At 39.7% G+C, this 14,672-nt stretch overlaps 1 long non-coding RNA gene across 1 annotated transcript; it reads left to right on the forward strand.

Annotated features, from left to right (window-relative positions):
* Positions 1-7,488: 7,488 nt before the first annotated feature.
* LOC139176319 (uncharacterized) lies at positions 7,489-14,461 on the forward strand. Its single transcript, XR_011560722.1, has 3 exons — positions 7,489-7,670; positions 8,694-8,737; positions 14,348-14,461. It is a non-coding gene; the product is annotated as an uncharacterized lncRNA (long non-coding RNA).
* Positions 14,462-14,672: the final 211 nt, after the last annotated feature.

Raw genomic sequence — 14,672 nt, forward strand, 5'->3', positions numbered from 1 at the left:
TGTTACTTGTTGCTTTTCCCTTACTACTTTTAATATTTTTTCTTTGTGCTTAATCTTTGTTAGTTTGATTAGTATGTGTCTTGGTGTGTTTCTCCTTGGGTTTATCCAGATGGGACTGTCTGCACTTTGTGGACTTGATTGACTATTTCCTTTTCCATGTTGGGAAAATTTTCAACTATAATCTCTTCAGAAATTTTCTCATATTCTTTCTTTTTCTCTTCTCTTCTTGGACCCCTATAATATAATGTTGGTGCATTTAATATTGTCCCAGAGTTCTCTGAGACTAACCTCAGTTCTTTTCATTCTTTCTACTTTATTCTGCTCTTCAGCAGTTTTTTCTACCATTTTATCTTCCAGTTCATTGTTCCATGCTTCTGCTTCAGATATTCTGCCATTGATTCCTTCTACAGTATTTTTAATTTCAGTAATCCTTTTGTCTCTGTATGTTTATTCTTTAATTCTTCTGGCTCTTTGTTAATTAATACTTGCATTTTCTCCATTCTGTTGGCAAGGTTTTTGATCATCTTTACTATCATTTTCTGAATTCTTTTTCAGGTAGTTTGCCTATTTCCTCTTCAATTATTTGGAATTCTTTGTTTCCTGATTGGTCATCATTTGTGCAATATTCCTCTGCCTTTTAATTTTTTTTTAAACTTATTGTGTTTGAGGTTTCCTTTTCCCAGGCTTCAAGGTTGAATTCTTTCTTCCTTTTGGTTTCTGCCCTCTGAAGTTTGGTCCAGTGGTTTGTCTAAGCTTCCTACAGGTGAGATTTGCATTGAGTTTTTTCTTTTTTTTCCCTCTGATGGTTAGGGCTGAGTGAGGTGGTTATTCTGTCTGCTGATGATTAGGTTTGTATTTTTGTCTTGTTTGTTGTTTGAATGAGGCTTCCTGCAGAGGGTGCTACTGGTCATTGTGTGATACTGGGTCTTATATTCAAGTGGTTTCCTTTGTGTGAGTTCTCACAATTTGACACTCCCTAGGTTTAGTTCCCTGGTAGTGTAGGGTCTTGGAGTCAGTGCTTACACTCCAAAGACTCAGGGCTTGATCTCATACCTTTGATCTTAAGCATGATGCTGCATCACATTGGGGTTGAAGGCAGTGAGGAGAAAAGCAATAAGAAAAGATATACTTGTCTTTTCTCCTTGACACCAGTTCATTTGCTAAGGTCCAGGTTGAGGAAGAGGCAGTTCCCACTGTTAGTCACAGAACCTCTCACCTTCCCACCAATCTGCACCTGTCTCTTCTGGGGCAGAGCTGGAAGAAGAGGGAAACAGTGCTTCCTGCAAGCAGCAGGCTCTCAGGAGAAGACTTCATTTCAGTTCAATTCAGTCTCTCAGTCGTATCCAACCCTTTGCGACCCTGTGAATCGCAGCAGGCCAGGCCTCCCTGTCCATCACCAAGTCCTGGAGCTCACTCACACTCACGTCCATCAAGTCGGTGATGCCATTCAGCCATCTCATCCTCTGTCGTCCCCTTTTCCTCCTGCCCCCAATCCCTCCCAGCATTAGAGTCTTTTCCAATGAGACAACTCTTCGCATGAGGTAGCCAAAGTACTGGAGTTTCCGCTTTAGCATCATCCCTTCCAAAGAACACCCAGGGCTGATCTCCTTTAGTATGGACTGGTTTGATCTCCTTGCAGTCCAAGGGACTCTCAAGAGTCTTCTCCAACACCACAGTTCAAAAGAATCAATTCTTCTATTCTCAGCTTTCTTCACAGTCCAACTCTCACATCCATCCATGACCACTGGAAAAACCATAGCCTTGACCAGACGGACCTTTGTTGGCAAAGTAATGTCTCTGCTTTTGAATACACTATCCAGGAGAAGACTGGGGCCCAGCTAAGCTGCAGAATTTTCAGCTCTTCTCAGAAATCAGCACAGAACATCAGTGAATTACCCAGTCACCAAGTCTGCTCACATCAGGTCTCAAAAATTTTGATGAGATAGAAAAATTCTTAATCATGATGCCCATGACAAGCACAACTTAGTTCTGGGGTTTAATAATATTTTGGAAGGGAGGTGGGATTTTCTTCTTTTCTTTTTTTCTCCATACCTTGAGGCTTGCAGGATCTTAGTTTCCTGACCAAGGACTGAACCCTGGGCCTGGGTAGTGAAAATTCAGAGTCCTAACCATTGGAATACCATGGAAGTCCTGTAATGTCTTAACAGTGCTCATATGAAACCGGCCAAATTTAGGACATATTACCTACTGACAGTTCTCCCAAAATGGTCAAAGCTATTAGACCTTTAACCTAAATGGAGGTAGCAGCATTTTTCAAGGTCATGAAACTTAAATCAGTTCCTTGCATAAGTGACTTAGAGTTACTCTCCACTAGAGACTTAAAACAGAAGACATACTGTTTGTAATAATTAAGTCTCTGAAATTTGTACCCTCCTAGGGTCAGGCCACAGGCTATTCAGTTGTGGTAGGTGAATCAGAGTACCAATAACAATCTGCTTATGTATTGAAATTAAGATACTTAGCTGTGGCATCTTCTAGAGAGAATTGAAATTTTAAGAATTCAGTTTATTGAATAGGTAACAATAAATATAGGATCAAAATCTTGAACATGCAACTTCGTTTATTATACTGAACTCAGTTTCATCAAGTCAAAGTCATGACCAAACACAATTACAAAATAGTGGTGGTTAAAGCATATCTTTCTCCCTTTCATTAAAAGAAAACAAAACAAAACAAAAATTAAAAATACCTTAGTTTCCCGTCCCAATATTGAAGGTTTGTGAAAAGACCTATGGCTGTGAAGTTACTGAATTATAATTTAAATACTGTACTAATAGCTGAATATGGTATCGATGTAGCAATTGAAGATTGCTATCATTATGTAAATGAGTTCTCCTAAACAGTCATTTAAAATTAAAATAATTACCATTACTCTATCAATTTGGAATTGATTACATTCTAAATACCTTCCCTCTGATAAAAAATGAACTTATTTTATACAATTAAACAACAAAAGATTTTAGTACAGGGAAGATACTCATTGTTATTTATATGTTCCATAATAATGTAAGCTTAATTACTGTAACAACTCTGTAAAGTATATCTTATCCATAAGATTACTGATAAAAGTGAAAATCATTCATCCCTGTCCAACTCTTTGTGACCCCATGGACTAAAACCTCTGTGCACTGGATTCATGAAAGAAGAATTCTGGAGTGGGTTGCCATTCCCTCCTCCAGGGGATCATTCAGACCAAGGGATCAAACCCAGGTCTCCTGCATTGCAGGTGGATTCTTTAGCACTTGAGCTCCTTACTGTGGAAGTCCATAAGGTAACTGAAACATATTTTAAGTAGTTAACCTATGTCACCAAGCAGTAAAATGTAGAGTTGGAATTTGAATCTAAGAAACCTGGTTCTAGGATTAAAGTTTTCAGGTACTACACAATAGCTACACTACTAAATAAATAAATACAAAAGTATGGTCTAAAGTAAAGTAAGAAAGAATGAAAAATTAATTTTTTTTTTTTGCTTTTCTTAATATAAATTTATTGGAGGCTAATTACTTGACAATACTGTATTGGTTTGGACATACATCAACATTTCTGTTAAAAGGGGATCAGTTCAGTTCAGTTCAGTCACTCAGTCATGTCTGACTCTTTGTGACCCCATGAATCGCAGCATACCAGGCCTCCCTGTCCATCACCAACTCCCAGAGTCTAACCCAGCTCATGTCCATTGAGCCGGTGATGCCACCCAGCCATCTCATCCTCCATCATCCTCTTCTCCTCCTGCCGCCAGTCCCTCCCATCATCAGGGTCTTTTCCAATGAGTCAATTCTTCTCATGAGGTGGCCAAAGTATTGGAGTTTCAGCCTCAGCATAAGTCCTTCCAACGAACACCCAGGACTGATCTCCTTTAGGATGCACCGGTTGGATCTCCTTGAAGTCTAAGGGACTCTCAAGAGTTTTCTCCAACACCACAGTTCAAAAGCACCAATTCTTCAGTGCTCAGCTTTCTTCACAGTCTAACTCACATCCATACGTCACCATGGAAAAACCATAACCTTGACTAGATGGACCTTTATTGGCAAAATAATGTCTCTGCTTTTTAATATGCTATCTATGTTGGTCACAACTTTCCTTCCAAGGAGTAAGTGTCTTTTAATTTTATGGCTGCAATCACCATCTGCAGTGATTTTGGAGCCCCCAAAAATAATGTCTGACACTGTTTCCACTGTTTCCCAATCTATTTTCCAGGAAGTGACGGGACCAGATGCCATGATCTTCGTTTTCTGAATGTTGAGCTTTAAGCCAACTTTTTAACTCTCCTATTTCACTTTCATCAAGAGGCTTTTTAGTTCCTCTTCACTTTCTGCCATAAGAGTGGTGTCATATGCATATCTGAGGTTATTGATATTTCTCCCGGCAATCTTGATTCCAGCTTGTGCTTCTTCAAGCCCAGCGTTTCTCATGATGTACCCTACATAGAAGTTAAATAAGCAGGGTGACAATATACAGCCTTGACATACTTCTCCTATTTGGAACCAGTACATTGTTCCATGTCCAGTTCTAACTGTGGCTTCCTGACCTGCATATAGGTTTCTCAAGAGGCAGGTCAGGTGGTCTGGTATTCCCATCTCTTTCAGAATTTTCCACAGTTTATTGTGATCCACACAGTCAAAGGCTTTGGCATAGTCAATAAAGCAGAAATACTATCCAATTATCACAATGGCTAAACTCCAAAAACACAGACAACACCAAATATTGGTGAAGATACAGAGCAAGAGAAACTCAATCCATTAACTGTTGTTGGAATGTAAAATGGTAAAAGCACTTTGTGGGTTTCTTATGAAACTAAATATAGGTTGCCTACCATATAATACAGCAATCACACTCCATGTAAATTTTCCAAATGCACTGAAAACATGAAACCCTTCACACAGATGTTTAGAGCAACTTTATTCATAATTGCCGAAAATGAAACTAATCAAGTTTTCCCTCAATAAGTGAATAAACTGTGATACATCCATACAAAAGATTATTATTTGGAAATAAAAAGAAATGAGTTCCTGAGCCTTGATAGAAATTGAGAAATTTTAAACAGATATTACTAAGTGAAAGAAGTCAGTCTCAAAAGCCTGAATAAAAATAGGTGCTTTCACCTATATGACATTCTGGAAAAGGCAAAGCTCTACAGGTGTTAAAAAGATCAGGACTTGCCAGAAGTTTGGTGGAAGAGCTTGGTGGAAGGGGAGGGGAAGCAGGGATGAATAAATGGAGCCCAGGAGTCTTTAGCTTCTTAAAACTATTCATAAAATATTATAATGGTGGACACGTGGTATGATGCATTTGTCAAAACCCATAGAACTCTACAAAAGAAAGAGTAACTCCTTACATAAATTATGGTGCTTACTTAATAATCATGTGACAACATTGGTCCATCAGTTGTAAAAAATATAATAAATAATAAAGAAATGTAATTAATAAAAATATTTTTTGTGGTGTTTAAAATGGTGTTTAAAATACTTTTTTGTGGTGTGGTAAAATGTATTACTTTTGTGCACAGAAATTCAATAAAGAAGCAACATTTATTACAAGGGATTGGTTCACACATCTGTGCTGGCTAATTAAAGAACAGAAAGCTGGCAAGGCATACAGTCAGGAAGTAAAAATCATGGCTGGAACTATATGAACTGAAGCCAGGATCCTCTGGACATGGAAAGGGTCTATCCTCTTGTAGGGGCTTCCTAAGATGGTAAAGAGTCTGCCTGCAAAGCAGGAGACCCAGATTTGGTCCCTGGGTTGGGAAAATCCCCTGAAGAAGGAATTGGCAACCCACTCCTTTACTCTTGCCTGGAAAATCCCATGGACGAAGAAGCCTGGTCGGCTACAGTCTATGGGGTTGCAGAGTCCAACACGACTAAGCGACTTCATTGACTCATTGATCCTCTTTTAACAGGGCTTCCCAGGTGGCTCAATAGTAAAGAACCAGCCTGCCAATGCAGGAGACGTGGCTTCGATCCCTGGGTCAGGAAGATCCCCTGGAAAAGGAAATAACAATCTGCTCCAGGATTCTTGCCTGGGAAACCCCATGGACAGAGGAGCCTGGTGGCTACCATCTATGGGGCTGCAAAAGAGTCAGACATGACTTAGCAACTGAGCATGCACACACCCTCTTTTAAAGACCTTATGATTAATTAAGTTTGGGCCAGCCAGGATGATATATCTTTCAATAAAATTGACTGCTTAGGACTGATTCATTAAATCAATTTAATTACAGCTGCCAAATTCCTACAGAGCAGTGCAAAATGAGTGTGTAACTGAGTCATTAGGAAGTGTATGTGCACTATAAAATAGTTATTTCAAAGCCTCCTTGAAGTTTCACAGGAGTGTAGCTCTTGTAGCCTACCCAATGTAGAAACACACTAGAAAGGAAATTCTGCAGTATTTAGTTCAGAAGCAAAGCTGTGTGGGAAACGATGACAGTGGATATAGCAGTCATGGTAGTCTGGGGGGAAGCACTGTGGACAAGGAAAGCAAATTCATTTTCCGAGTGACTGTATTTTCCAGTAAAACCAAGATATTACCCAATTGTATAAAGAAAGTGATATACTATAGTCAGTCTGCCACCGTGTAGCTGGCTAATTACCTCAGAGAACTCAGGGTCAGTCTCCATTGTTGGGATATGGACACTCAGCAGTGTCTATAGCCAGGCCAGCTTCAGGAGTAGAATTCAGCATTGCTAAGCTCATGCTGACCCCATCCTTGTCACCAGGGCTGCTTTGTTCATGAGTCACTGGGCAAAAACAGTGAGTCTCTCTCTCTTTTTTGAACAAATTCATATGGACCAAAAATATCTTCCTATCCTTTTTCCAAAAACATCAAACAGAAGGTCAGGCTATGGAGCCCAGAAAGGTGTACTGAGGGCCCTGAAAGGAGAGGAGTGGCTCATGCCTTAAAAACCCTAAACTCCCTGAAAGCTCTCATCAAAACTCTTTCCTAGGAAAGTGAAAGAGGGATATGGTGAGTTATAAACATCTTGGTGTCAGAGCCCTTGTTCTGGGGGTCAGGTCAAGGTCAGGTAACTGTTCCCATAAATATCTCATGAGTGTTAGTCTCTGTTCTGACAAGAAAGGGCAGGTCCTGAGGCAGGACTTACCCTCCAGGGTCTAGTCCTGGCTGAGTCAGAGCTCAGCTGGCAGCGCCCTCAGGGTCGGGTCCTGAGACCCTGCTCAGCCGTCAGTGCTGAGGGAGCCGGGCACCCAACCCAACTGGCCCTCAGGATCCTAAGGTCGGCCATGTGGTGGGAGGTATGGGAGCAGGTCCTCCAGATGGTATCCCAGGCAGACGGGGCTGTCAGAAGGTGGCAGAGGAGGGGAGAGAGTCATTGCCTCCTCAAGGCCTGGGCCCGGCCAGTAGGGGCCACAGTAAAGGCTCTGGAGGTCAGCAGGACACAGCCCCCAACATGTCCCCTGCTCCCCCAGAACACCCGCTGGCCTGTGGCTGGATGAACTGGAGCACCTTTGGGGGAAGGCTGGGATTGACTCTTACCTCACTGACCACTTGACAATCCCTGCTCCAGTGAACTTGGCTGAATGTCCTCACTAACGGTCACTCACTGGTAGTTGCTTCCTTGGGGGAGGAGCCCATTGCAAATGGCTGAACAGGACCTGTTGCCTGGTGACAGGGTGCAGCTTAATAGCTCACAGGTACGGCTGTGCTGAGGTCTGCACTTGGCTGTGCTCTGTTACAAGTCTCCTTGGCAAGTCTCCATTCACCCCTGTCCTTTAGAGGTATTCCCAGACAGAAACCAGATGGCCACAGCTGTCAGCTTTGGGTGGTCTCTTTATATCATGCAGTACTGTCTTTATGGGGTTCAAGAATGTCATATATGAGTAGGAGCCATGGACATGTGAGCTACTTCCTCACACAAGCTACTTTTCCCTCAGCCCTGTTCAAGCCCTGTCTCCTTCATCCCCACTTCCTTTTGATAATGGAGCACTGTCACACAGGCCTGACTTTGTGCCTCGGTAGGTCACAATATCTTGCCTCATGATGAAAGAAATCACCACAAAATAACCTCATCATTCATTACCTCCTAATGGAGATGTATCTAGTACTGTTTATTTGGGTCAAAACCTTGATAATTAAATATTTTAAAACTCATTTCATCTCACCAATTTTGGGTTTATATGTGCTTTAAAAGGTCTATACATGTGCTTTATCTATACATGTGCTTTCAGAAGCCCTCCTTTGTCTGATTCAGTGAATCATACATGGATTTCATTTCCTCATTGAACTAACATCATTGTGAAACCACAAGGTTAGATATTAGCAGTTTCTCATGAATATATTATATATGACTAATATAAATACTCTGAGTCATTATGTGATTGATACATTCTCAGATTGATCTAATTAGCCTTTGAACAGACTTATGGCCCAGTTTAAGAGTTAATAAATTATCTGGCTGTTCTCCACACATCTTTTTTATTTGGTTCAATTAATACCCAAGCTTTTGGTAAAGGAACCGGGCAAAAGGCTAAAACTTATCCAATCAACATTCAACAATTACATGTTTTAATGGTATATATCACTCCTGAGTACTTGATTCCTTTGTTTTAATATATATATGTGCGTGTGTGTGTGTGTGTGTGTGTGTGTGTGTGTGTATACACACACATAGTGCTGCTTATGACAGTGATCATTATTTTCTTTTTATTTGCATACAGGCTAGGTATTAGAAGGCTTCTGTGAGACTGTCTCAATGATATAAGTGAGTAATTTTAGGAAATCCAAAAATGCTGTATAAAAATGCATGCAATTAAACTATAATTTTAGTTCTCTGGCATCTGGTAATTTTCTAGAGAATTACAAACTTCCTTTGCTGTTGACAAATACTGTTGACTTCCTCCAAATCTTCATTTTTACCTAATTCTATGTATGCTCTGCTGCCTTCTCAGTTGCTCAGTTGTCCAATTCTTTGTGACCCCATGGACTGTAGTCCACCAGGCTCCTCTGTCTATGGGATTTCCCAATGGAGTGGGTTGCCATTTCCCCCTCCAGGGAAATATTCCCGACCCAAGGATTGAACCTGAGTCTCCTACAGCTCCTGTGTTCCTGTGTTGGCAGCAGTTTCTTTGTGAGTGAGCCATCTGGGAAGCCCAGTTCAATGTATAGGACCCATGATAAATAAAGGTTGCTTTTAAAGTTATTTGCATGTCTTTGAATGAAATAAAAAATAATATAATAATATTAATATATGTGTAACTTCAGGTGTTGTTTCTATTCCACAGAGTAAATCTACCGAAGTTGTATTTGCATTTAATTATTTTTTTAAATGTAGCTATACCCTGTGGACTGTAGCCCACGAGGCTCCTCTGTTCATGAGATTCTCCAGGCAAGAATACTGGAGTGGGTTGCCATTTCCTTCTCCAGGGGATCTTCCCAACCCAGGGTTCGAACCCAGGTCTCCCTCATTGCAGGCAGATGCTTTAACCTCTGAGCCACGAGGGAAGCCCATATTATAGTCTCCTTGATATTGTGTTAGTCGCTCAGTCATGTCTGACTCTTTGCAACTCCACAGAGTCCAAATCCACTGATGCATACACAGACAGTAGTGTGGGCTATTAAAGTGTGGGCTAATTATAATGTGAGAGCTAGTGCATGATCAGAGCTGATTCACCAGGTGGTGAGTAATACAGATTTTTATTAATTCCTATGTTACTTTAAACCTAACTAAACCTGTACCTAGTCTAAAATACATTCCCATAACAACTTATGTAAATAATGTAAATTATGCATTTAGCCACAGAAAACATGGATCATAATCATACACTATTTTTTTATCTGAAAAATATTTTAATTTGATATTGTAATAGTATCTCCTCAATATAGAAATAATTGTTAGTAGTCCACTGGCATGTTTGGTATAATTCTCATTAGTAATTTAGTATCATGCCCTTCTCATGGACATTATAATCCCAAGCCTTATTAAGTTTTGTGCATCACACACTATCTTACTTTTAGACACTTAGTGCCCACTAGCAGTCTCTTCCCACTATTCCTTCACTTACCGACTAGAAACCACTGGTCTGTTTTCCATGTCTGCACTCTGGTCTATGCTCAGTCGTGTCTGACTCTTTGCAACCCTTTGTACTGTAGCCCACCAGGCTCCTCTATCCATGGAATTTCCCAGAAAGAATACTGGAGTGGTTGGACATTTCCTATTCCAAGGGTATTTTCCAACACAGGAATCAAACTTGCATCTCCTGTGTCTCTTGCACTGCAAGCGAATTCTTTACCACAGAGCTATTACATTGGGGAAGTCCTGTCTCTGCACTCAAGTTTGGATAATCCCTATTGATATTTTCCAAGTGTGTTCATTGTTGCTGCAGTATCTAATCTGCTTTTAGTATCATCAAATAGCCTCTCTTTGGCAGAGACTTCTTTACAGCTACATTTTCATCTTTCTATTTTTCCTTTAATTTCTTGAATCCTATATCATAGAAATACACAAAGTACTGTTTTGGTACTCTCATCTTTTCTACTATTAGTCTTCTGCCAGCGAGTCACATTTTCCTGTTTCTTGGCATGTGTAGAAATTTTTTAATTGGATGGTGTGGTGGTTTAGTGAGTAAGACATGTCCAATTACTATGACCAATTACCATGTCCTCCTCCAGGGGATCACCCTGACCCGGGATCAAACCTGCCTCTCCTGTATTGCAGGCAGGTTCTTTACTTCTGAAGCACCAGGGAAATGCTTAATTGGGTGTTGAACATTATACCTACTACATTGCTGAAAGTCTAGAATTTATTTTTTTTTCTTGAAAATAAGCCTGACTTTTGTTCTAGAATTCAATTCAATTATTCTCAGGTTGATTTTTCTCTAGACTTATTTTTAAGGATTGCTATAGTGAGTGTAAAACACATGTTTTTCTGGAGAAAATTTAGGCTTCTTATTATTAATAATATTACTATCTTGCTTCTAGCCTGGATAAATTAGGCTTACTACTGTCATTGTTTTTCTACCAAAATATTAACCTCCAGGGAACCTTACTGAATACCATAGGTTATTGACAGTTGAGTTTCCTGTACTGTTGTTATCTTTAATATCTCTGCACTTCATGTAATCTGAGAACTATTTAGCTTATATAATCACCTTATTGTTCTTTTTCCTTGTCTCATAAACTTTCATTTTACACATATGTAGTCTAATATTCTGTGAAGACTCAGAGCAATTGCTGTGCAGAGTTCTGGTGCTCTTTTTCTATATAGATTCCTCTTATGTTGAACTCTGCCTTGCAACTTACAACCACCTCAGTGCACCTAAACTTTAATCTCTGTATGTTCCATACCTGTGGTCAGTCACTTGAGTCATGTCTGACTCTTTGTGTCCCTATGGGCCGTAGCCTGCCAGGCTCTTCTGTCCATGGGATTTTCCAGTTAAGAATACTGGAGTGGATTGTGATGACCTCTTCCAGGAGATCATACTGACCCAGGGACTGAACCCGTGCCTCCTGCATCTCCTGCATCACAGGTGGATTTTTCACCTGTATGCTTAGGTCAGGGATATCACTGCCCTCTGCCTGCGATTTCTGTCTATGTACTATGATCTGTAATGTGTCTTTGAAGTGAAGCGAAGTGAAGTGAAAGTTGCTCAGTGGTGTCTGACTCTTTGTGACCCGTGGACTGTATAGTCCATGGAATTCTCCAGGCCAGAATACTAGTGCAGGTAGCCTTTCCTTTCTCCAGGGGATCTTCTCAACCTAGGGATCGAACCCAGGTCTCCCGCATTGCAGGCAGATTCTATACAAGGTGAGCCACAAGGGTAGCCCAAGAATACTGCAGTGGATAGCCTATCCCTTCTCCAGTGGATCTTTCCAATACAGGAATCAAACTGGGGTCTCCTACATTGCAGGTGGATTCTTTACCAATTGAGCTATTAGGGAAGCTCCACTGTGTCTCTAGGCAATTTTATTTCTCACACTACTTGTTTTTCCACTTTGGGAAATTTGGAAATCTGAAGCAGTGGCAAAAGACTGGAAAAGGTCAGTTTTCATTCCAATCCCAAAGAAAGGCATTGCCATGTCCAACTACCACACAATTGCACTCATTTCACGTGCTCACACAGTATTTTTCAAATTCCTCCGAGTGAGCCTTCAATATTACATAAACTGATAACTTCCAGAAGTTTAATCTGGATTTTAAATAGGCAGAGGAACTGGAGCTCAAATTGCCAACATCTGTTGGATCATAGAAAAAGCAAGAGAATTCCAGAAAAACATCTACTTTTGCTTCATTGACTATGAAAAAGCCTTGGATTGTGTGAATCACTACAAACTGTGGAAATTTCTCAAAGAGATGGGAATACCAGACCATCTTACCTACCTCCTGAGAAACCTCTATGCAGGTTAAGAAGCAACAATTAGAGCTGAACATAGAACCACAGACTGGTTCCAAATTGGGAAAGGAATGTGTCAAGACTATATTTTCACCCTTCTTGTTTAATTTCTATGTAGAGTAGATCATGTAAAATGCTGGGGTGGATGAAGTACAAGATGAAATCAAGATTGCCAGGAAAAGTATCAATAACCTCAGATATGCAAATGACAACACTCTTATGGCAGAAATAGAAGAGGAACTAAAGAATCTATTGATGAAGGTGAAAGATGAGAGTGAAAAAGCCAGCTAAAACTCCACATTCAAAAATGAAGATCATGGCATTCTGTCCCATTACTGCATGGCAAATATGTGGGGAAACAATGGGGAAATGATGACAGACTTCCTATTCTTGGACTCCAAAATCACTGCAAATGGTGACTGCAATCATGAAATTAAAAGACGCTTGCTCCTTGGAAGAAAAGCTATGATAAACCTAGACAGCATTTTAAAAAGCAGAGACATTACTTTGCCAACAAAGTTTCATCTAGTCAAAGCTATAGTTTTTCCAGTAGTCATGTACAGATGTGAGAGATGGACCATAAAGAAAGCTGAGAAGCAAAGAATTCATGCTTTTGAACTGTGGATTTGGAGAAGACTCTTGAGAGTCCCTGGGACTATAAGGACATTATATAATCCTGAATATTTATTGGAAGGACTGATGTTGAAGTTTAAACTCCAATAATTTGGCCCACCTGATGCAGAGAGACCTGGCTCATTAGAAAAGACTCTGATGCTTGGAGGGACTGAAGGAATGAGGAGAAGGGGACAACAGAGAAAGAGATTTTGTGATGGCATTACAGACTCAATTGACATGAGTTTGAGCATGCTCCAGGAGATGGTGAAGGACAGGGAATTCTCCCATGCTGTAGTCCATAGGTTCACAAAGAATCAGACATGACTGAGCAACTGAACAACAAAAATTCCATATTTATTGCTCTTTACTGAACTTGCTTTATATTGTGAAAATCACTTAATTTTGATACTGTCAACAAGTAAGCACACCATCAGTTGTTTGAAAAAATTTATTTTATGTTATATGTGATTTTAATGAAGAAAGTAGTAAAGATGCTATGTGAGATATAAAATAAATTTTAAAATATGAACTCTGAAACTGAAGCCTATTATACAGAGTGAAGTAAACCAGAAGGAAAAACATCAATACAGTATACTAACGCATATATTTGGAATTTAGAAAGATGGTAACAATAACGTGGTGTACGAGACAGCAAAAGAGACACCGATGTATAGAACAGTCTTATGGACTCTGTGGGAGAGGGAGAGGGTGGGAAGATTTGGGAGAATGACATTGAAACATGTAAAATATCATGTAAGAAACGAGTTGCCAGTCCAGGTTTGATGCAAGATACTGGATGCTTGGGGCTAGTGCACTGGGACGACCCAGAGGGATGGTATGGGGAGGGAGGAGGGAGGAGGGTTCAGGATGGGGAACACATATATACCTGTGGCGGATTCATTTGGATATTTGGCAAAACTAATACAATTATGTAAAGTTTAAAAATAAAATAAAATTTAAAAAAATAAATAAAATTTAAAAAAATTAAAATATGAACTCTGAAATAAGGCTTCTTGAGTACGAATCCTTAGTTTACCATTTACTTGGTCTGTATCCTAGGAACGGTTAACTGTGCTTTTCCTACCTTGTCGTTCTAATCTGAGACATAATATCATCTATTTTGTAGAGTTGTTGTGAAGAATAAATTATATGTGTGTGTTTAAAATAGCTGGTACATCTAACAGCTGTAAATGTAATTATTATTATTCCCATAGACAAAATAAAATATAAAAGAGAAATAATAGAGAATTAGATTTCAATACAGAAAATATGTGTGCAAGTAACTTTGTAAGTATAATTAGTTGCATTTTTAAGGTGATAAATAAAATAACTGATAAGGCATAATAAATATCACTTCTATTGATTAGAATATGAACCAAAACATTCTGATATAAGACAGAAATGTGACCAAGAAGAACAGAAAATCACTTGTGCTTCTCTGCTGGAGTCCAGCTCCAGCAGCCAGGGATTCAACCAGAAGAGATGAACGGTGTTGGTGAGTAATGAGACAGCCTCCAAGTTTTCTTGGACTGCCTGTTTATTTCAAGCTTATGATTCTCTTTTATACTTTTACAAAAGTATTAGGTCAGAGGTTTGATATTTTCAGTTCCCCCTCTCCCAGATTTATTATCTCCATAAATCATTGTTGCTCTTCAAGCAGAGTTCCTGCTTCAGTGATTCTCTGGGAATCAG

This window comes from Bos indicus, chromosome 16, assembly GCF_029378745.1.
Source record: "Bos indicus isolate NIAB-ARS_2022 breed Sahiwal x Tharparkar chromosome 16, NIAB-ARS_B.indTharparkar_mat_pri_1.0, whole genome shotgun sequence".
NCBI lineage: Eukaryota > Metazoa > Chordata > Mammalia > Artiodactyla > Bovidae > Bos > Bos indicus.